The following is a 21,984-nucleotide window of genomic DNA, read 5'->3' as shown; positions in this document are numbered from 1 at the left end:
AAGGAGAGAACACTGCCAACACAAATGGCTGGCAGAGATAATATACTAGTCTGCATTTGCTGCCACCATATGCAATGAATGAGACAGGAGTTCAGGGATCATTTCTAAAGTGAAGATATAAAAAAATACTGTACCATAATGCAGAAGGGAGATTATAACGATTGAATACTAACAATAACTTGTTATTTCTTTTCATTTCTGTGCTTTACTTGACAACTTCAACATTTAAATATACATCACCAAGCATGTGTGTTTATATGTGTACATTCATTTTTTTACTTTCCTGCATTTATTAAAAAGTTTATTCAAAGCTAGCTCTGGAAAAAGAATTCTTTTCCTGACTACAAAAGACTTTTATAAAACCAAAAAACATCTACCAGATTTGTCCCTCATTTAAAAGCCATTGTGGTTCACTATTCAGGTCCAACAGCATACACTAGGTAAATACATGTATTTCTCCCCTGAAAGTACAACTATTTGAAGCAAAGGATTCTGAACTGAGATTAATAATTTTATTCCCCATTTTTTGACCAATTTACACTAACATAACTATAAATTCTACAATGAAAAGTCATAAAAATAGAATTTTTAAAATATTTTCTGACAAATTTTTAACTTTTGTCCTATATTATGAATGAAGAAATTAATTACAATAGATCCTTTAATTTTTTTTTTCCCCAGAAACTGGACTTTTCAAAAAAGGGAAGAGATTGTTTCTTTTCAAAATTTCCCAACTACTTACTAAACATTAAAACAATTAAAAATTGTGCAATATCCTAACCATCATCAATATAATCTGTTTCTACCATCAGTGGAGTTTGAATTTTGAAAGATTAGTATTGCAGCAAAATATTTGTGATGAGCAGTAAGATACAGTGAAAGGAAAACCCAAAGAAACCTGAGGTACTACTCTTCAGTCTTGAAGCCTTAGTCCTTCTTGCACCTAAAAAAGGGATTTTTTTTTAATGTAAATTGCTGTCTGAGATAATATGCAGATAAAATTCACTGATAAGACTGAAGGAGGGAGTTTAAATGTTATTAAAGCCCTGTTTACCTGTATCTCTTTTTCTGGTCTATATATCTCTTCCAGAATGGAGAAATGTAATGAGTGATACATTAAGTTTCAGAGAATCTTGCATAATGTGGTCCCAAAGTTTCCTATTTTTCTTAGCTTTCCCCATACATTAGATGTAGCTTCTGTAGGTACAAGCAAACATGAGCTCAGCATTAGATATTCTTTCTTGCATAGAAGAGTTCTTTAGGCAAACTTTTTTTTCAGTAAAACCAGCACAATGACTGACTTGATGATGTTAATTATTTTTTTTAATTTCAACATAAAAAATAGGAGCAAAAAGTCTCCATAGCCTGAAGATATTTCTGTCCACTGAATATCAAGACTCTTTTTATTGAAAATAATTTCTATATGAATGCTTCTTGAGAAAAAATTGTCCAGAATATTTTAAAAAGAGTAACTGTTACATTTATAAATATAGCTTATCTACAAGATCCTTCAGCAGTCCAGGAGGTGCTGTTGTGATGGGCAAAACTGAGAAGTTACATGACCAATCAGTCATGGTGGTCATGACAGGACAGTAAGCCTTACATCAGCATTTATTTCTTATACAGAAGTCTTGAATATCTGGCAGTTGCCATACTGTATTTTAAAAATGTAACAAAAATGATAATTAAGAATTACCATCATCAAATATAATTGTACATGATCATCTCTATCAAAGCACTGCAAGTTAATGTCTCATATTAACAGTTAATCACATACTTTAAATGGGTCCATGATGCATTTTTATGAACTCTTTAATGTGCATTGGTGAAGAATGCAAATTGTGGAAGGGGAAGGAACTTAAGCAAAACCATTTTTTATGTTAATTTTGACAAAGGAAACTGAGAAGCTGAAGGTGGTCAGGGCATTTAAACAGACATTAAACATTTACTAGAGTACAGAGTTCTTTTCTAGATTGGATGCTGCACATTACAAAGAAGAGTGCTTCAAAAGCTGTCAGAACAGCAAGGTGGGAAATTCAAAACTTATGTGGAAATAGCTTCAGGGTAGCAATGCATGAGTCACTTCATGAAAGAACATGAAGTTATTTCTCGCATAGACTTTTGTAACTTCAATAGGTGATTATTATACTGCATGACTTTTTACAGTCTTTGTAACCAAGGTTCAAAGATTGAAAGGAGAACAAGGCAATTTACTTCAGCACTATAGAAGTGGTAATTTAACAACTGACTTCATTGTTTGTCTTTAATCAGAAACCCCAGTTTGTGTGTGTGTGCGTATACATACGTGTGTGTGTATATATAATACCTCCTTTTTAATACAAGAACTCAAAAATTTTGAAATAAATTTTTTAGAGCAAGATATCAAATATTTTGAGTCCTTTTTAAAGTGGATTAGACATTACAATTAACCTAGGTGGAAGTACTGGAGGAGGACAGAGCTGTGTGGGCCTTTGGGCTGCAGGGAGGGATGGTGTCGAGGCCAGGGTTTGGGCAACAGTAGGCTCACCAACAGTAGCTGTGATCTGGAGATATCAATGGACCATCTAGTCAGTGGGCTGAGGGAGGAGGAAAGCAGATCCTGTCACAGCAGAGAGGATGACTGGGAGGTCGATAGTTTACTTGCACAGACTCTGTAGGAGCAAGAATCCCAGCCCCATGTTGTCCAGAAAGAAGGACAGCCAGTAGGTATGCTCAGGTGGAGGGAGGACAGGGACTCCAGCCACAGTCTGAGCTGGAAGATGGTGACTTCTGGCACAAAAAAAAGTGTTTCCCTCTAGAGGTATTTGGTTGGAAAAATGGGGTCTGGAAGCAGGAGAGGAGGAATGGGCACTGCTGGGGAGGCACCTAGTCTGATCATGCCTGACCATGGTGATGGAGACAGTGACTCAGAGAAGAAGGGTAATGGTGGTTTTTCTGTAACGGACAATGAAAGCCATCCGCCAACCAGATTTGCTGTCTTGGGAGACTTGCTGCTCATCTGGGGCCCAAATCTGGAAAACTGTGGAGACTTTGCCAAGGTTCATCCAGGACTCAGGCTACAACTGATTGCTGCTTGTCCATGTGGGTATCAGTGATATCGCCAATGGAGACCTTGAGTAGATCAAGGGTCACTACATAGTCGTTGGGGTTAGAATGAAGGGCAAAGAGAAACTGTTGGTGTTCCCCTCAAACCTGCTGGTCAAGGGGAAGCGGTCAGAGAGGAGCTGTGGATCCACACCTGGCCGTATGGCTGGTGTTGCTGGCAGGGATCTGTCTTCTATGGCCATGGGAACTTCCTAATGACTAGAAAAGAGCCAACGTTACAACTATTTTCAAAAGAGGCAAGATGAAGCATCCAGGGAACAGCAGGCCAGTCAGCCTCACATCCCTCCTGGGAAGGCTATGGAAAGAGTCCTTCTGAAAGCCATTTCCAAACACATGAAGGACAAGAATGTGACAGGGGGAAACCAGTACAAATTTACGAGGACAAATCATGCCTGACCTACCTGATTGATTTCTATGATGAAATGACTGGCTCGGTGACTGAGAGGGAGTGTCTTTAACTTTAGCAAGGCTTCTGACAGGATGTCCCATGGCACCTTTGTAGCCAAACTGGGAGATATGGACTAGGTTTTGGACTGTAAGGTGAGTGAAAGACTGGCTGTACTGCAGTGTTCAAAGTGTTGGTCAATGGTTCAAAGTATGACTGGTAGACAGGTATGAGAGGCATTTCTCAGGAGTCAATACTGAGGCAGTATAGTGTTTCATATCTTCATTAATGGGCTAGATGATGGAATGGGATGCTCCTTCTTCAGCTTCACAGAACTGCTACTCAGGGGGACCCTGACAAGCTGGAGCAGCCAGCTGCAGAAATCTTAAGAAGTTGAATGAAAATAAAAGCAAAGCCCATGGGGGCTGACTGACTAGGGAGCAGCTCTGCAGGGAGTCCTGAGGGATTGTGACTGAACACAAGATAATGGTATTGCATTGCAGAAACGAAGACTATCTACTGGGACATACTAATAAGCCATAAATAACCAGCAGGCCAAAAGAATAGATTATCACCCTCTACTCAGCTTTCATGAGGCTTCATTTGGAGCATTGTGCCCAGTTTTGGCACCTTCCCCAAGTATTAGAGCTACAATGACAAATTGGAGAAAGTCCGGCAGAGGTCCAAAGAGGTGGGCAGATAGCTGAAACACAGGACATACGAGGAAAGGCTGAAGGACCCAGGTTTGTTTAGCTTGGAGAAGAAAAACCTAAAGGGAATCTAACTTCTTTCTTTAATAACTTGGTTATAGAGAAGACTGACAGACTCTCCTCTCAGATGCACAGTGAAAGGATAGGAGGCAACATTCGTAATTTGTAGCAACAGAAATTCTGACTAGATGTAAGGAAAAAAATGTAACAAGAGTGGTTAAGCACCACAACAGGCTGCCCAGAGAGACTTGTGGGATCTGCAGCTTCAAAAGTTGACTGGAAAAAGCACTAGGCAACTTGATTTGACTTTGAGGCTACACCTGCTTTTAGCAGAGGGTTGCACTAAATGACCTCCGAAAGTCCCTTCTAGCAAGAACTATTCTATTATTCTATATTCAATTTATAGTAACGCACTCCTGGAAGTGGAGGATATTTTACATGCTTCTCCAGTCTAGGAATGAAACTCACAGCCACAAATAATTAGTACTCCAATTAGGATGAAAGAGCTTTCTGCATCTGAGTGTCTCTCAGACTTGTTGACTAGTAGATAGTGCTATGTGTATGAGAGAATCCTCTTATGCCTGAAAGCTTCCAATAATGCAAATGTTTACGATCCTGATACAGAGAAGCCATATGTAAGCAGATGATTCATGAGATTCAGGCTTCTGTTCTCTGTTTCAATCACGTCTGATTTATGAAAAGTAAACAGTGGATCCAAACCCATCCTAGTTGTCAGTGGTCCTTGTGAGGCAGTAAATATCATGAATTTCAAACTGTTTAAAAGTCTTTCAAAACTGCTCAGCATGCAACTGCTTTTATAGTTACATGAGCCTTTAAAATGCACATTTCCTGAAAGGCAAGCAAGCGGGAATAATTACTATTCATTTTTTTCCCCTCAGCTTAGAGAGTTAAATTGTACTCAACAGTTATTTCTCCCTAGTGCATGATACAGCAGAAATCCTTCCAGAGCAAATGCGCTGCAATCACAGAGTTGGCTTGAACAGCAGAAGCACTAAAAGAAGTAATACAGATTAATGAATGGATGATGTAGATACACTTTGTCAGCACTGTTTGCTACAGGGATCTCCTTAAGCTCTGGAAATGAAGACTTCCTCTAGAAAGCTTGTTTGCTCAGCCTGTGGTAGGTACTGAGGATCTGTCCTTTTAAGGACCCTTTTTCTCCCCACTGCACTGATTTCAGAAACCTTGTGTTTTCTTTTTGAACATGAAAAGGCTGGACGTTGCAAATAATAAAACTCTAGTGTTAAAAGACTTCATCACTGTCAGCAAGAAGCTTGTGATGTTTTCTCAAGGATCAACCCACACATTCATCTGTCTTTAATAAAAGCAGATCTGCCTGGCCGTATCAGCTGTCTTTAATAAAAGCAGATCTGCCTGGCCATATCAGCTGATTTGCTGTGCTTGCCTTGGAGTAAGTATCATTTCTTGTTTTTTTTTTTCAGTGGGAGGGATTTCAAGATTTATGGATGTGCTGAGAAAACATGGGAGGAATCTGCCTGGAGGGCTGATGGGTCTCCATGGAGTGAAAAATGTACTCAATGAAGTGCATTCATACATACTGTCCTTGGTTTGCAGTGTTGCTTTCCAACGGTAAGCCTCACCCAGCCTCTTGAGAAACAACTTATTTAGTAGTTTTCTTCTCCATGTGATTTGTTAATTTATGGGAACAGGAATGTTGAGGCCTGTTGCAGAAACACGAGTCACCCTATTAATGAAAGTTGCTCTGAAATGGGAGGATTATGGGAAACAAGACCTTAAAGTTGTGAAACACATATATTTATATACGTAAACTTTCCAGAATTTAAGTAAGGTGTTATAAGAAGGTCCTACACCATTTTATAACAAATTCTTGAGAAATTTAAAAAGGAAACGACACTTTGCAAAAGTTCAAAATAAATAGGTACAAAGAACAAATTCTTTATAGAAGATGTCACCAATAATTTGATACAGTAAAAAAAGAAAAACCTAACTGGATGACAAAGAATAGTTCAGCATAATATAAGCGATTAGCTGGTTAACCACAAACACTGTATACTGGCCTAATCTCATTCCTGGAACTGAACTATGAAGTGATTGTATGTTCTGCTAGGAGAGAGCTTGAAATGACTTTTTTTTGGTCCCATTATGCCTTCATCTTGCCCTCTGGCCTCAATAATCTACTAATTAGTACAGTCATTTAAGACCTATATGACATATATTCAAATCTCTTCTGTCATGTAAAGTAGCAGAGATTTAACTTCTGAGCTCCCAACCTTCTGCGCTAGCTTAGAAAGTAGTCTAGCTTCATTTTTTCCTCTTAAATATCCTGTGTTTACATAAAATGTTAAGACTTTCACTAAAGGAAGAAAGAATAGCTACCAACACCATGAATACGACTAAAGATCTCATATTTTTCCCATATAAGGATTTTGTACCTGGCCTCCACCGCTTAAGCGTTCCAGACACCAGAGATGTGTATATAAAAAGAAATCATCACATCCTCATCACTCTTGATGACGGCACCTTTCTACTCCTAGAGTTTTTGGAGAGGCTGCACGTCAGATAACAATAGCTAAAATCATTCCTAAGTATGAAGCAACTCACTGGCATCAATAGCTGCATTAAACTCTAGATTTATTAGGGCTGAACCATCAGTTTCAAGTGAAATTTTTTAGAGGTTTTCTAGCCAAACTAGGAATTCTGATGTTTGCAGCACTGTAGATCACAACTAATACCTCTGAGGTTAGTAGCAGAAATGGCAGCTAGGGGGTTAGGTAGCTTGGGTTTCTAGAAGCATTGCTGGGAGATTTAGGACCAAACAATCCCAATGAACTGGGGATCAGGTTTAGGCACACAGCTGAATCAGGATTTAATCTACTCCTGACTATGTTACAATACCATTTACAATGTTTAATAGCACATAACACGGACTCTGTGTACACAGAGAATATGCTAATGGGCATATTTAGTTCTATATCTGTTAGCAAGGAAAAAAAATTGGATTTTGACATTAATTACAACCCCTTTCCCACCTAGATTAGCCTTCTTTAATCTTCATTCCTTCTATTATTCTTTCCTTTCTAAGTGTATAGGTGGATGCCTACCTGCAATTGTTGTCTTACCTAGTCTCCAACTGTAAAGCTCATGTCTAACACTTCATTTTGTAGCTTTCATTTATTGCCTTGCCAGTTGTGCTGTAATTAGACAGCACGCAGGATAAACTCTAAAGCTATAAACTCCCTCAGTATGTATTAGTAAGGGTACTGCACCTGTTCTGATATAGCACAGCCTTTTAAAATAGATGCATTATTGACCTTATTGACTTAAAGTAGTTAAGAAAACCTTGTAAAATAGAAGCTAGATCTTTATGGGAAAAGGGTTTGGCTAAGTGTTTGGTATCTGAAATTGATATTCAGTGTTGATGGAAGGGAAAGTAAGTCTTTCAAAGTCGTATGTAGGATATCTCCAGATGTCAGTGGCACAGTGACCCACCAGTATCATGTTCATAAAAGAGCAGGGAATCTACTTAAGAGTTTGGTAAACTGCAGAGGTTATGAACTGAAGGCTGCTTACACCAGCTGCATTAGAGAACCCTGGTTTTAACTCAAATTAAGGAGAAATTCACTTGTGCATATTCCTGTGGAACAAAACTTTGCATTTTGATCAGTGACAGTACAATGAGAAAGCACAGCTCAGATGTGTCTGAGAAACTGAATATAGCTAAATCTGTATGAGAGCCAGCAACAGCTGTAGGTCCTTCATGTAGCAGCATATAACGCTATGTCTATGCCTACATATCCAGCAGAGGACAGTTACAAAATCCCTTGAGAAAACAACAGGATGGATTTTTGCACACACCTCCAAATGGATTGGCATTTGTCAAGGAAAATACTGACCTGCAAGAAACATCCCACAGGGATCATAAGATGCAGGGAAACAGCTAGATGTTTAACATAGAAGAATTTGAGAATTGCTTGTTCATAAGTACCTGCAGTGCTTTGATTGCTGACTACTGTATGCTAATTCTCTCATACCATTCTTTTATTTTGATGATTCTTGTCCAGGCAGTGTTCATCTAATTTTGGAACGTGCACTGACACTGGTCCCTGATTGCTTATGGGTGTGCCCGTAGGTTGACAGCCTCCAGGATGGCAGCCCAGAGAACATACTCAGCAGGTTTAGTGTTATCTTTTTCTGAAGCCAATGGCCAATATGCTGCCAGCCAGAAATACAGACTTTTCTACTTCATTCTAGGCAGTGGGAAGATAGTCTTTTAGGCAGACATAGGAGAGAGGAAAAAATAAAAAAGTGCCAGCTACCAGCTCTCAAGTTCAACAGGAGGAAGTTTTCTGGGTTTACCCAAGTCAACCATCATCTAGTGCTATGCTTTCAAACAATGGCTTGTTGTACATTCTGATTATTTTATTCTCATCTGTTCAGAAAAAATGCACTGTCTAGTCCCTACTGAAGTGTAATTGCCTTGGAGCCCTGACACAAGGTAACATTAGCCCCAAGATCTGTCAGACTAGAAAGCCAAAGAATATTCCAATGGTGCTTTTAGTTGCCTCCATTGTGACCCTGTTGTCCCTAATACAATATTTCATTCCATAAAGTGCTGTGAAGATGCATACAAAAAATTAATCTCTGCCAAAAATATGAGTTTAAATAGACAAGACAGGCAAAGAGAGAAATAGTCTTCTAATACATTCTGATATTTCAGATCATCTAGTTTGAACTCTTTTATAACACCAGCCTATGAATATGCAACACATGCCTCATAAAGGGACATAAACCTTGAAGGCCTTATGAAAACACACTGCATGGGAAGGCAACCAGTCTCGATATGAAGTGATTGAGTTCCACTACTTCCCTCATGTTCGAGGGGGCGAAGGAAGAGAAGGGACCAGATCTGTTGAGAGTCAAAAAGCTGTTCAAATGGATCATCAATTTCCTAATGTGCAAGAGCATTCATTTCTTTCACTGTAAGGGGCAATATAGAGTCCAAGACAAATTCTTCAAACCCCTTTATGAATAAATCTTCAGAGCATAAGAAATCTGACCATTTCACAAAACGAGACCCAACACTCCATTACAGATGTGCAAAATTCAAAGATCATCCAATTTAAGAGGACGATGTTTGCCAATTCTCACAGACTTTGAATCAGCTTCTGGTCTTTGAAGTAGCCACTGAACATGCAGGGTTGAGGGAGGTAGCAGATATTTCAGAGGCCCACAGAGAATGGAAGGATTGCGATCAGTCTTTTCATGTCCACAACTCCTATCAAGCACCCTTGTACTTGAGTATACCAGTGCAAGTGCTGTAAAAACAGGTTTATTAGCAGACTACTATCCTTCCACATGTAGTAGATACTGTATACATGAAACCCTCTCTATTTTGCAATCTCAGGAGGTACAGAAAGAAATAATTTACTTTGGATAATTTTTCTCTGAAAGGAAATTTCCTTACAGAACATTTCACACGTTTCACATTTGCACACGATTTCTTTTTTCTTTTCAGGTTTTTTTTAGCAAACATGTTCCTCATCTTGTTGGTGAATGTTTAGGGAAGAAGTAAGATCCAACCAATCTGACATTTAAAAACAAATGTCTCAAGGTAAGCATAAGAACAGCTGTCAGTAAGAATTAGCAGGAGCCAGCACTTGAGATGAGGTTGGTATTTGACAGTGTTCACGAATACTACATTTCACACTGAAGATGTTACCTTTCAAACTTTAGGTTTCCCTTTTCTTTTTAAGCAATGTCTGGCCTTACTCACCCTTTTAATGTTATGAAGTGGTACAATATTTTATACATGACAAGCATGAGGGAAGAACCCTATTATCATTCTCCCGTGTACGTGTTGTAACATGAATTAATGTAAGGAGGGAAATATTCATCCATTTCATGAGGACGGCTGAAACATTTGCTGCCAAAATTCTTTGCCTGTCATTTATTACTGACATTGAGAACATTTTTTATGCACTTGTGAAAGAGCTTTCCAAAAAACATTGAAGTTTATGAATTGCTTGCAAATTTGCAGCTGATAAAGTTGAATTTTCAATACCTTGCAGAGCTTACGTTTCTCTGTGGTTTTGGAAGTAACTTTCTGTACATTTAAATTGCCTTACATGGCAATTTAGATTTGCCCATAATGTGTTACATGCTCAGTGTCGTTTTACTGGTGCTATTATTACAGTTAGCAGTTAGGTCAGTACATACTTATGTCTCCTGCAGAGCAGCTCAGCTCAGGAGGGGGAAACCCTTTGGAATTCAGCAAGGTTTCCAAATTCCTTTTGTAAGAAAAGTAAATATTCTGTGGATCTCTAATGCAGCCTACTGTTAAAGTACAGGGAAAATTTGTTAGACCACAGTATAATTACCATATTTGTGGTCATATTTAATTCTGCAGTGCACTAAACTCTTTTGACAAATTTTCTCTGACTCAAAGGGAAACTGAGGATCTTCTTAATTTTTTCAAGGTTGCTTAGTAGCTTGTAGAAGTGAGCTCATTTCAGAGCAGTTACTGGAATAAGCCTAGAATAATGAAAATACTGACTCTACAGTGTATTCAGTGTCTCATTAATCTATTTTGAAATTGTGTTAGGCAAATAAATAAATATTTTAGAAAACCTAAACAAAAACTTTGATTAACCTATAGTTTCAGTAAATCTCTTTATTTCTAGAGGGTTTTTAGACAGTTTTGACAGAAAAAAGCATGCGAAACATCAGTGCAGGATGAAGTGTTCAATATGTATTTGTCAGAGAGTAAATCAAAACAGAACATTGTACTTGAAGGAGAAGAACTTCAGGATAAAAATCAGGAACTTTCTGCAATAAAAAATTTCCAGCTGCAAAGGGAAGACTTATCAGTACTGGTTTTCCAAAGGAACATAACAAATGTGACAAAACTATCACGTGGAAATGTTTCTCAGGTTCATGATAGTGCTTCTTCTGGTCAAAGCTAAAGAAAGAGAGAGACATGCTGTGAACTAGTATAACCAAGACCATTCCCTAGCTCTGAAGAACACGTGCATGGCTTATTACCATCTAGTCAAATGCTCTTCTCTGAAAATAGGAAAGTGCCTACAAACTATCTGTTGGACACCAAACTGTGCCTGGGCACTGTCTGAGAGAGTGACATTTATCACAAACAAAAACTACGTGGTAAGTGTCATATTAATTGAACAGTAAAGATGATCATGGGTCTTTTGCTGTTATTGGATTAAAAGGGATTAGCTATATTCAGAATATATTCTATATTTTATTCACAAACACAATGTAAATGTTGTTTCCTGAGTATGTGCCTGGCTGTAGAAATACACTTTGTAGCTCTTATCAGTATGAGCGCAAAGCTATGAATCTCCAAGTCTTTCTTTCCCTTTCTTTTCCCAGTTTTTTCCTGTTTCCTAAGCACTACACTGGTTTACAGCTTTCCTGACTTGTTGATATGAAAGAGCTAGACAATTACTATAAAACCAGAACTATATCGATTTTTTGGGATGTGATGTAGATTTCTTACTCTTTCCCCAAAGTATCTGAGCCAGTACTGCTGTACCAGTCTGTGGCTTTTTCACACAGACCTCAAGGGAGCAAAGAAGCAGAGACAAAGGTATGCAAATCCCCAGGTACTTCCAAATATATCCATTCTTGTTAATGTATTGCTCTTTACAACTATTTGCTCCTTGCTTTCTTTATCCTGGTAAAGTTTCTGCCAGATAAAAATGTCTGTTGAAATTGGTTCTTTCTTACTTCTACAGTTTCTCACCTTTCAGTTTTTTCTTCTCACCGACAGCTGTGTGTAGCAACTCATACAGTTTTTTTCGCATGCTCCAAAATGTTTTTTGAGAATTTCAGTTGGAAAGGATGGGAAAGGTGGGTCTCAAAGGGTGCAAGGGGGTGCTACCTTAATGACAATACCAAAGTGAAGAGTGTGTGTTGGTATCATTTTAAATAAATTTTAATTTTCATGTGTTATTTAATAGAAAATCACATTCTGATCCAGCAGCAGTAAAACAAGAATCTGTTTTAGTAAAACCCAATATCTGCCAACTGGCTCAGTTCATCTTAGCCATTGAATGCGTACACCTGTCTTCCGCGTGACTAATGCACATCCTCAAAGTTCAGTTAAGGTTGAAATGCTTAGCTGAAATGAGATCTGGATTATTCTGCTGAATAAGCCTGTTATGGTAGGTCAGTCAACAGCAAATCTGTTTTACACAGATTAAAAAAAGCCCCAAACATTTTGTATTTAATTCTTTCAGTATTTATGGGCACATTTAGTGGGGTGTCGTGCTTAGCTGAGAAATAAGGATAAACTATAACTTCTTTGAACCTTAAAATACCTTCTGGAATTAAGGCCTAAATATCTAATTTTACATTTTCCAAGGACATTCTGCGTTTACTAGTTTCTGTGACTGTAATATCATGATATGAAAAATTAAGATGTTTTTGCTTCCTTCTCTGACCCAGCTCTGGCCAGTACTTTTCTGCTACCAACTAAGAGTTGTGTCAGCTGTGATGTGACAACAGTTTTGGGAGGGGACATTGGTGCCGATAGGATCACTAAAACCTCTGAGCTAAACTTCCAGGAACAGTAAGAGGAGTAGATAAGGAATGTAATAAGTTGGTCTCGTGTAAAAGCTGCTGTCTCTTGAAACTGTATTTTTACTCAAATAAATAAGAATATAAGTACATGTTGCACAGATAATGCTTCAAGGCTTATTTAAGGATAGCTAGTACTTTTAAGTACATTTAGGGCATAAAAGCAACCAGACTTTTAAAATACCAAATTCTGTGTAAAACGTGGAAAAAGGGGTGGAAGCGAAAGAGTCTCCAAGAATTAAAAGAGAAGAAAAGATTTATGAAATCTCTACTTCCCATTCTTTTTCTGACAGCTTGTCTTTTTTAAGGTCATATCCTCCCATAAGGTTGAAAGATAGGCAGAAATATTCTTACAAGAAATATTTTCTAAATAAACTATGCTATTTTTTCCCCATTGTTAGTGTTTTTCAAGGTGAAACTGATATGCTTATATATTTTCAATAGGAAAATGAAATGAACTGTAAACATGTGCTTTACTGAGTGCAGCATAAGCATAATTTCTACAGTAATTTCTGATAAGAATATACATCAGTGCATATTTGAGATCACTGTAACTTCAACTATTTAAGTAACCCTCTGGGAAAGGTCATGGTTTTCCAAAATACAAATCCAGAACTCCCTCTCATGTTCACAGCAACAGCAAATACTCCTCAATAGATGTTTCGGTTTCCCCTCCTCCCTCCCATCCCTTTAACGATTTACAAGCAACTAAATAGCCCCGTGGTTGTTACGGCAGGATTTATGTTCTTCCAGTTTACCACAGTTATATGGCTGGAAAAGAGAAAGTCAGCTTGTAGCATTGTACCTCCAGGTCGCCGAGACTCAAGCGCCTCTGCAGCGCCATGGCCCCATCCTGAGCGCTGCTGGTTGCTATGGAAGCAGCACAGTGCAGTGCTCAGAAGGACGGGGAGATGCTGGGGGGACTATTCATCACTTGATAGAGACTTACTGGTGCTCTCATGTAAACTTATACCATGTACAATTTCATTGGGACCGAGTGGTCGTATATCCTCTGCTCTGGAAACCACTGGGATTATGACTTTCGCTTCCTATGGGAGTGTGCGGGCAGAAGAGGTTTTGTACCTCTGGATCCATTTCCCTCTGAGCTACACTGTTCCGTACCGGTTTTTTTGTATGTAGTAGGACAATATTTCTCTGCATGCTCTGCCATGTTTCCCAGCGGGATGTAAGAGAAGGAAAAGGTGGGTGAGGCGGATGCCCCCCTGCTGAACCTTCCTGACAGTCCCCAAAATCATCCCTGCTTGGCAGGCTGGCAACCCGGGAGTCAGACCTGCCCACTGCCAGCCTTGGGAGCCTGCTTCAGCTCAGATGCTGCAGTCCTTCAGAGCAGGAGAGACCAAGCAGACGCTGATGCATTATCATAGTGACAAGGCACTTTTCAATCCATTACAGAATATATCTTGAAGGGGACCAAGTTTGCTGCATCCTAATCCTTTAGTAAGTATCCCAAACTCAGTTCTCTAAAAGAAGATTGGAGACAGATTAAGTGTGTTAAAGACTGTTCCTTAAAAACTTACACATGTAAAAGGGAGAAATTATTTTCTTAACATCGTAGGTAGAATTTAGTTCACCTATTTAGTCCTGGATAAAATGGCCAGATAGAGGTGTCTATTAGAAGTGTCTATATGTGAGGCAGGTATCTAAGCTATATTCATTGAAGATCTCACGCATATCCTCTTCCCAAAGCTATGAAGATCAAAAATAAAGCAGTATTCTGCTTTTGATTCTTGTATATAGAATTTTTTAATTAGTAATTTCAACAGGAATCATCTCATTGAATTACATCTATCTAAAAATTAGATATTTAGGTTAAGACTCTTTTTGGAGTTGCTGGGGAGAACTCTTTCTCAGCCAGAACCACAATATTTCTAGATTGTGATCCCACTTTCTTTAGATGTTTTTTCTGGATGGGATGGTTGATTTCTGAAGGATCCTGTCTCACATCCTTGATTACATACAGATGAAGAGTGAAGACTAGCATCAACAGGAGATGGTTCATTTTTTTATATAAATGAACCTGACCATAAGCCTGGATATTTCCTCCCAATAATTATCAAGACAGAAAAGGTTAGATGATCAGTGTTACCAATATTATGTATAAAAGCTACTCTGTTTAGGTTCTTCCACAGAGTTTACTAGATTATGCCATGGGAGGAAACCCAACACTGTGCTCATTATGATTAAGAAATAACATTATGCTGTAGTTGTATGTCTATATAATAATAGTTTGAAGGACTGAGAAACAAGTGACATTTTAGTTTGCAGGCAAGTGAAATCATTTGCATGAAATAAATAATTCATTTCTTTTTGCCTACTGCATGATGCCCCATCATTTAGTGTCAAAATAGTTGCTTCTGTGGAATGGAGGTGATTTACAGCTGACAAATTCCTCTTGGAGCACCCACCACATAATGAAATTTCATGGGGAGTCATTCACATACAAACCTGGCATAAAGCCAGAACAGTTGGAATTTCTGGTTCTTATTGAAATCTGGATTGGATTTTTTGGTAGCTTTTCTTTCTGGCTTTCAGAAGGGACTTCCAGCAGAAATGAAATCTGGAATTGCTTCAGCTCTCAGCATCTAGATGCTTCCCAAAATAAAAAGGGCATCTGTTTGTAGCATAACCCCTTACATTCTTTTTTATTATTATTGTAACACTTGCATGTAGACTTAGTCATGCACTGAATGTATTTTTTTGTGTTGTGACACAGCATGTGACTTTAAAAAAAAAACCCCACAAAAAGCTAGTTGGATGGAAACTGTGGAAGTTTGGCAAGTAGAGTACATTTTCCACATTTTCTCTTTTAGAAGATTATGGTTTCACGTAATCTCACACCCTTGAGCAGATGCTATCTGTTTTCCCTTCTACAGCTTTAAGCTGTAACCAACAGGAGACAAAAAGGAGGCAGAGGAAACTGTGAGAGACCACAAGGCTTTCTCAACATGCTTTTACACAAAAAAGCAGGAGAAGACCCATTTCTGCACTAGCTAAAATAGTAGAAATTATTATGAAAATGTGAAATTGCATTTTAATGAAAATTGCTGAACAGTTTCCACTTAGAAGAAAGGACTACCATATTTACTTGTTGCCTTCTCTATTGTATGCATTAGTCTTGCTGAGACATATATCTCTCTTTCATCATTGTAGAACGTCTATTATAATTGATGGTAATGACACTGTTATTTCTGTGGTACAAATCAGTTGTAGTGGATACATAAGTGAATTCATTTGCCTATGTGCGTGCTTGCCTACATCATACTCATAAATCTGTAACTATATATAAAAACATCTTATTTTTTTCATGGCTTCTTGTGTCTCTCTCTATATGTAATGGGTTGAGGATAAAAGCCTATGTCAAGGCTTTATTAGAAGACCAATGCTGTAAGAATTAAGAAAAACAGTCTTTAAACATTAGTTGAAGCATTTAATTTCAGAAGATGTGAAGAAAGGCACAAAGAAAACAAAAGGGTTAATTCACAGAAATATCAACAAAGGGAGATAGCAATTCTTCTATGAAAAAGCTTTCTAGGTAAGGAACTTGGTTAGGGGAGGTTTAATGATCAGTTCTCCCTCCTGACAAAGGCATAAGCATACATAACATTCAACTCTTAGAAAAAATGTCCACATTATTAAGAGAGAGGATAATCAAGGACAGTATAAAGCATTGGTCTGAGTATTTCCATCTGATGCTGTTTGGTTTGTGTGAGCAATTAAATATTCAGTCACCACTCCCCCAGGTTTCTCTTTCTAATGCAAAAGCCTATGCATAAGCCAGCAATGCAGTAAACACCTTGTTTTCTCCACTGGAAAGAATATTGCAAGTGTGAAAGCTCCAATGGAAAGAAGAGAGGGACCCCCATCAAAAAGTGACTGGTGATCTGATAATTCAGATATTCATTTGAGAAGAAAGATCACACAGCTCAAATCTCCTGGTTGCAGCAGTAAGAGGCCATCTACAGCCATGTTCCCCTTCTCCGGTGATTGTCCTAAGCATTCTGGTGAGTTATTTACTCTCCGGCTTAATTAAAATTTAAATATTTTATACAGAGTTGAACAGCTCCCACAGGAAGGACAACAGTTTTCTTATTGTGGTGAAGGCGGTGTGAGTCTACATTATTTTAGCCAGAGATACAGGTGAATCTGAGTCTTCCAGTGCCAGAATGTTTGCCTGCTTGAAATAAACAGGATGATGAACACCTGTCTGGATATTTTCTCCAAGTGGTGCTGGCTCTAAATGATTTACCAGTAAAGGCAACAGAATTCAAAAATACTTCACAAATAATCAAAATAAAATTTTTCATTAAGTATACTTTTATTGAAACATTTAAATAATTTTACCAATAAATGAAATAACTATGTTATGAAAAATTATTGTAGGAGTGGTTATCATCAGCACAATATATTCTCCATGACTTCAGTTTGTTCTTTGAGGAGAAATGCAGACTTACCTACTAATATTATGATTGTGAACCACTGAACTGAGTGAGGCCTGTAGTGCGTGATTTATACAAACAGTGATCCTGAAAGCCTCACTGTTATTTTCCACAATGCTTTAGATTTTTTTTTGCTTTTGACAACACCACTAAAGTTTGTTTCTTTTCCCATAGACCTCATCTATTTTTTGATTTATCTCAAACTTCTTCTAATTGAAACTCACTTAGCTGAAATAAGTCTTGTGAGCTTAAGAAACTCAGTGAAACAAGTTATCTACAGATCAACAGATAATGTATTTTCTTCTATTCAAAGGTAACCCATGTTTGAGTAGTCTGTTGGTTCACTTGGCTTATCTCTTAAAATCTGCTGCCAGACCTCGCAGTAAGAATGCATATGTGCATTCATCATTGTATCATTTTTTCACATAAAAAGAGCTGAGAAATAATAATTTTTTTTCCAGTGATATTAGCATCTCATGGCTCTGAGGGACTATTGGTTTGAAATGTGACCTTTTTAAAAGTCAGAAAAAAACAGGAAAGAGAAATGTAACAGCATGTCAACAGCATTTTTCATCATGCAAATCAGCAGAAGTTATCTGAAATACTATTTCATCCTGCATATTTTATCTTAGATTCTCCATCATTTTCTCCATGATTTTTGTTATTTAATCTTGTTTTGAAAAATATTTAAATATTGCTATCATATTCTTATTCTGATATTTCTAGGTGTGTTATTTCATTGGGTTTTGACTACCACAGTTGTAAGATTACTGTGTTTTCTGCTTTTCTTCTCATAGTACTTTTTAAATTACTCTTATTATACCAGGTATGTAGGACCTATTAGTTGGCACTGTTCGGCATGTGTTTTCATTTGTCATACCATCTGTGTTAATGGCAAAAACTTCAAAATTTCTGCATTGCAAATGTGAACAATCATCAGTTTTCCACTAGGTGTTCATTTAACCTTTAATTTTCTCTATTTTTTTCTTTCTCTACCTCAATAAAATATTTTTATTAGGTTATAAGGGTAATATTTTTGTTCTTCACACTTGTCATTAATTTTTAATATTTTATTGTATATTTTCTTTTAAAGAGGGATCTCAGTGAAGTGTCTCCACAAGTATTGTTTAGTTCTATAGAGATGATTTTATAAAATGCTCTTTAATGTTCTATGATACAATACCAAAATGTCAAAATCCAGTTAAGTCTTGATTAAAACTTTAGCTTACTGTGTGTTCCAAAGGATGTATAACTTCTGTAATATAAAAAAAAAAATAAATCTGAAATAAACTATACTTTGTTTTGGCTACATTGAGGTCTGTTTTCATTATCTGTTTCATTTCATGAGTACACAGTCATTACACTTTATTCAAAGATTTAATCTTTCTCTTTATTTTTTGATGAAAGAACTTTTTCATGAGCTGCTACACTAACATAAATTGATACATCCTAGCTTTCAGAAGTCAAAATAAGCTGCAGAAATGTGCATTCAAATACCAAGAACTATCCTGCATGCTTTAGAACCGCAAGACTTCATCTGAAGTCCACAGGGTCACTCTCATCTACTGCCGAAGTCAACAGGAATTTTGTCCTGGATTTTAGTTGGTGTATGAAAGAGCACTGTGGGGAAAGATTATAGTGAAATACGTTTCATGCTCATTCCCTTTTCAGTGCAATGGAGACTGATTATATGAATTTAAGTCAGGAGGTGTCTTTAGTATTTCCATCAGACAATTCTGTAAACCTGTACGATTATGTTAAGACATAAGATATATTCCGGCCATTGCTTAACAATAGAATTCAGATTGCATGTGCTAATTTAACTTCTAACCTATGTGAAAGCCAGTATCACCTGCTGAAAAAACATGGCACCTTTTTTTCTCAAAAAGAACTTTTATGATTCCTTCAAATATTTAATAGGTTTTTTTAAGAATAAGATGAAATGAAAAAAGGTATTCAGGGGCAGTCAAAGTATCACTGAAATTAAGATATTCTAATAAGAGCATTCAATAAAATAATCATCACATGGTTAGCTATAATAATAGCAATAGCAGTAATAATGAAATATGATCCAATAATAGAATACACCAAAGGAAGATATAGTCCTTAAAATGAAGAGTTTATTCTCTCACTTCTTTTACTCTCATACCTCAAATATTCCATTTAAGCAATATAATAACATGATTAGTCATGTGTTCTTTGGATGAGATTGTAAGAATTTAGATACAAGCATGGGATGATAACCAATGTAGTAATTTGTATTTTCACATGGGAAAATTGTAGTACCTATTATTAGATTTATTGTGAGATCCAGTGATGAAATTCTTGCCTCATTAAAATAAGTAGACTATTTGCTAGTGACTGCAGTAGAGCCACAGTTTCAGCCCACATCCTCAGCTGATAATTCAGTTTGTGTCTGCTGAGTTAATTGATTCCAAGACAAATCACTCATGCTAAAGTTCCCAGGCACTATTTTTGAAATATATTCCAAGTGCAAGAGAGAATACCTTCCAAATATCACATAGGTTAGTTCCTTATATTTTTCACAGGACTATGACATGACTTTCTAAGGCACGTATCACTTACACAGATGTATACAGAATGTGACCTTAATTACTCCTTGGTAAATTAGCTACCTTATGCTGTGTTTCACCAGTTCTAACTGTTTTAGAAAGGTTGGACTTGACCAGTTCTTGGAAGTCCTCCCAGGAAAACATAGAGGATACAGAAAACAGTGTTTGCACCCAGCTAGTGGTCCTTGTCCCTGTTAGCCTGAATTGAACAGTGGTCCCTTTCTCAGATCTTTGGGTACACTTTGTTGTAGCAGCTATTCTTCAAGTGAAAATTAATACTAAAACTCTGGCTAGCTATGATACTATATTACAGGTGTCTATTACAGAAGAGTAGGGATTATAACTCTAGCTGGTTTGACTGGATTCCAGTATGAATAGCTTCATTCTGTCCACATAAGAAATTCTGCTATAACTTCATGAATGGCATTTTATGTCCTGCATTAGAAATGTTCTGGGCAATAGTTGTGCTTTGGTGCATTGTTGTATGAAATATTTTAGTTCTCATTGCAGACAGAAGATACCGCAGATGTGTACATACTGAAGCTCAGATATAAAGCTATCAAGTTCCCTCATTTGGAATTTTTCTGCTTTTGTTTTTGTTTAAGTCTCTCCTCACCTCTCCCAGTTTTTAACTTCCTGATGAACTCCTGCTGGCAACCACTGTATTTTACTTCCAGCTGGCACATCAAACACCTTCTCTGAGAGCTGATGCTAACGCACAAGCAGACCAGAAGATGTGTAAAAGTCTTCTCTCTACCCTCCCAGACGCTTATTAAAACCGCATTTCTACAAAAGATCGGACAGGTAATCCAACCTTGAACCTTTCACATGGCAACAGCCTATAATGTTTTGTGCCAAATCATCTGTTATGTTTTCAGTAAGCATGTAGTTTTCCAGGTTGTTGATCTATCTCAGCTTGAATTTAGAAAACACTATTGCTTTCTCCCTCTCCCGATCACTCTCTAACCTAGTGGACAAAAGTTTATTTTATAAGATATTCATTTTGCATGAAGAAAAAGCTGACAACTCACACTAATCAAAGTCCTTAACTAGCGCAAGCAACCTGCTTAAAAGAAACTTCTGCCTTCTAAGCAATGTGCTTTCCGTCGAGGCCTTCCTGGATGGCAAGATTGAGCTAACCCCCCTTTGACCGCAGCAGAATAAGTCTCTGGCCTCCTCGTGGAGCAGAGATTGTCATTGTTGCCAGCTTTTATGGATGTTAGGTAGGAAAGACTGTACTCAGGGTCAGTCCACTTGATGGTAACAGTTGTTAAGAAATATGCTTCATCAAATGTCATTGTAGGGCTAGCTTGTTTTAACAGGACCTGTGCTTCACTCATGAGGAAGGACAAGCATGCACAGGACAAAAATAAAGTTGCCTGGGCAATGGTTAATACAGTATATCCAGAGTTTAAAGTAAATTATCTGTGCACCAAATGAGCTGGATCTTGTTGAAATGCAATCATGTCATCTAAGTAATACTATTTTAATGTGGCTTTTTTATAAGCCTATTAGCTATACATCCTACTGAATTATATGAATGTGTGCTCAAGGACAATAAATTTCAGAGCCCATCCAATCATCATATCCGTCTAGTAAAGCACACTTTTTAATGTACATTTAACAAAATAATGATTTGAACAGTTGACTATTTCACTTTCACCAGACAGACTGATGTGTCCATATTTCTTACAAATAAGAAAAGGCTCTGGCTGCGGGAGGTAAATGTGCATCTCTTCAAGAGGAGTGATTTGTTCTGAATGCAATTCCTTTCTGGGATGCTCACAGACCAGCATTATGACCTACTGTACATTGTTTCCTCTGCAGCATTTTCCTGGCTTCATATGTTTTAATTTCAGAGCTAATGTCTTTCAATGTTCTTTTTATTGGAAGTAGTGCAGCACTGATGAACCAGTGTTCAAGCCACCAGACAATAAAACATAGGGGTTTTTTATCTTTGCAAAGATAATTCTATGGGCCAAACAAGTGGTTTACTAGTACCTTGAAATGTCCTGTTAATGGAAAAGGTTGGTTTTTTAAATAATAAAGGGTAAAATATTGACCACCATGTAATTAGCAACAGGCCTTTACAAGGTTCTTTTCAGATCTGCTTGACAGTATGTACTTTAAAAGGTGCTTGGTAGATACATTTT

Source organism: Haliaeetus albicilla, chromosome 2 (genome assembly GCF_947461875.1).
Source record: "Haliaeetus albicilla chromosome 2, bHalAlb1.1, whole genome shotgun sequence".
Lineage (NCBI taxonomy): Eukaryota > Metazoa > Chordata > Aves > Accipitriformes > Accipitridae > Haliaeetus > Haliaeetus albicilla.
The sequence above is the reverse complement of the archived record's forward strand: the minus strand, read 5'-3'. Positions refer to the sequence as shown.